The sequence below is a fragment of the Bison bison genome, unplaced genomic scaffold (assembly GCF_000754665.1).
Source record: "Bison bison bison isolate TAMUID 2011002044 unplaced genomic scaffold, Bison_UMD1.0 scf7180017864371, whole genome shotgun sequence".
NCBI lineage: Eukaryota > Metazoa > Chordata > Mammalia > Artiodactyla > Bovidae > Bison > Bison bison.
The window spans coordinates 13,193,160-13,196,079 of record NW_011494943.1 but is presented as its reverse complement, the minus strand read 5'-3'; positions in this window follow the sequence as shown (position 1 = coordinate 13,196,079).

Genomic DNA, 2,920 nt, shown 5'->3' with positions numbered 1-2,920 from the left:
GCCAGGGAGCGCAGCTCTTCAGGGAGGGAAGATGTCAGATGTGTGGGTGGCACCATCAACCTTGAAGTGAAACTGCAGTGGGGGTGGAGGTGCGAGGGGATCAGGTGAGGGCCAGATCAAGGTCAGGTCAGGCCTGGGTGAAGATCAGGGAGGGATCAGACAAGGGTCAGGGGCAGACAATTGTTTCATGAGGGTCAGGTGATGCAGTTAAACAAAATATGATGAGGGTGCATGGATGGGCAGGGTGGACCCTCACTTGCCCTGGAAGAAGATAAAGAACAATGATGCTCTGCTCCAAAGAAAAATGCTAGAACTAGATACTGGGCATGTTACTGAGGCTTATTTTAACTTCCAGCAACAGAACATCTATCTGGAGATGGCTAGGGCCATGGAACTATTCCAGTCACATGACAGGAAGTCCACAGCTGGTGGACCAGAGAAGAGGCTTCACGATGCCCTCATGGTCACTAGCTTCAGCTGGAAGTTGGCTCCCTGGTGTCCCTTTTTTTGAAGCCCGCAGCAGACACCCATCATGTTCCTTCACTAAAGTCACATGCTCGGCCACACCTCCACTGGTTAGAGCCAGGGGACAGACAGGCTCCGATCAGCAGTTTTCAAGTGTGGTCCATGGGCTCTTTCATGGTCATATAGGATTAGGGCCTACCTTGATGACCTCATCTTAACTTGATTATATCTCCAAAGACCCTATTTCCAAATAAGGTCACATTCACAGGTACCAGGGATAGGACTTCAATAGATCTTTTGGGGATAACCCTCATCATATAGTATATGGCAAACACGTGTCTCCAGTTTTCCACTATAGTATTAAGTCACGGCTGAGCAATATAGCTTTTAGCATTGATAAACAAGGCATGTTATTTAGAAACACAGAAAGAAGCTTGAAGCAGTTCATAAAATTGGGATGGCATGTCATGATGCCATCCTGGCCCTACTATGCCACCAGTGGGTCTTCGACATCTTGTGGTCACAGTATTGGTTCTATCTCCACTTGAAAGAGATCAAGTATTTGAAGGGTTTTGTTTTTTTTTTTCTGATTTTTGGAGAAGGAAGACTCTGGCCTTTAAAAACTGGTTTTCTTAAGAACAGTTGGAGGCCTGATGCTATCTTAACAAAAATCAGCTGTAGGGGTTTTGTGGGGTTTTTTTACATTTTATTTTATTTTGATTGAAGTATAGTTGATTTACAATATTGCTTAATCTCTAACTGCAGTTTTATTTCAATGAATCCTTTAGAATTTCTGGAGCCCTGACCAGGGTGGTATGTTGTAGAAAAGCATAAATGAGTCAAGGATCCAGTAAAGGACCAGTTGGCCCTCCAGCCTCCTTGACCAACAGTGCAGTGGCCTCCCCACAACCTCCTAAGTGTGTCTTTACCACTTGATCTTCTAATTACCTCTTATCCATGGAGAAGCATCTGTAAATGATCCTGTCTGCCTTTCTGTTTTACTTACATTGTTCCCAGTCAGTGTCTGTGCTAGCAGGAGCCGGGGGCTTTACTTTAGCCTGACCTCTGGAGCAGTTCCAGGACGTCAGGAGATGTTCAGGGAGCCAATTTCAGCCTGGCCACAGGAAGGAATTTTCCAATGGTCAGAGGTAGATGGGACTGGAATCCTGGCCTTGAGTTGTCAGATGGGCAAGTGGCATACAGATTCCTCTATTTCTGCCTGGACTTTGGTTGAAATTTGCCAGGGTTGAGGGGGCAGAAGTCAGTGTCTAGCCATGGAATCATCCCCCAGGAGGCCTGGTTGGGGGGGGGCTCTAGTGGCAGGAACCCTTCTCCTTTTGTGAAATAAACACCTCTGGTGGAGACATTCCAGGCACTGTTGGGTGGGCCTTATTTTATCCTAGGGCAGAAATATGGAAATCTATATGTGGATATAAGCCTTTTCTTAGGTGGTTACTTTTATTTGGGAAGTCCAGCAGAAGGAGGGATCCTGCTTAACTAGATAATTGTGAAGTGGCTCTCAGCCGACAGGGACGGTGGAGCTGAGAGTTGGAGACGGGAAGAAATTCTCCTGAGTTTTTTGGCTTGGTTTTTGCAAGAATAGGAGTGGGGACAGAATCCCACCTCCCGCATATTTTTCCAATGTCCACTTTCCATCTTTCAATCTTACTGTATTTTCTTTTTTATTAAAGTGGCTTCGCCAATACATAAACCAACCAATCAATCAATAAGCAGTAAGTTGTAAACTAGTGTTCCAAAGGAAACCTGTTTTTAGCTCCAAAGAAGTTCAATAAAAATTTAAACAATTGGTTTTTAAATTCTCTCTCTCCTCTGCCCCCTCTCCCAAAGTGGGGGCTACAGCAGTTCCTTGCACACGCGCAGAGGCGCAGAGGGGTTTTTCCAACATTGGATGGAAGGATGGAGCAGGAGAGGCTGAGGCCGCTGGCCTCCCAGCCGCTGGAGTTCTTCAGCGAGCCTCAGGATGAAGCCCCAGGGTGGCGTCTCCAGAGATTGAGCGCCATCACGCCGGCACGCGCCGCTTAGCGCTGTCTGGATTCCGCGCGTAAAGGAACGCGCACCTCGTCAGACACCCAGCGCAGAAGACAGGCCCCCACCCGGCGCCCACTGCTCCCTAGATGCGGAAAGGAGCCCAGGAACTGGAGGGTCCTCACCTGGTCCTCTCTCCCAGCTGCACAGACTCTTGCACGGACTCACACACCAGCACCTGAAGACGTACCCAGGCATAGGTGCGCAGACGCATGCACACACGCGCGCAGAGGCACGCGGATGCGCACAAACACGTGAACAGGCACTCACAAGCACGCGCACCCAGCACTCTGCGTGGTGCGGTGGGAGGACCTCTGGGAGCGACCGAGAGCCCGAGCTTGCCTGGGGCACGGGCCCTTGACATCAGGCCACTTCCCACGCGTCTGCGACCGGAACCGGCCCTTGCGAC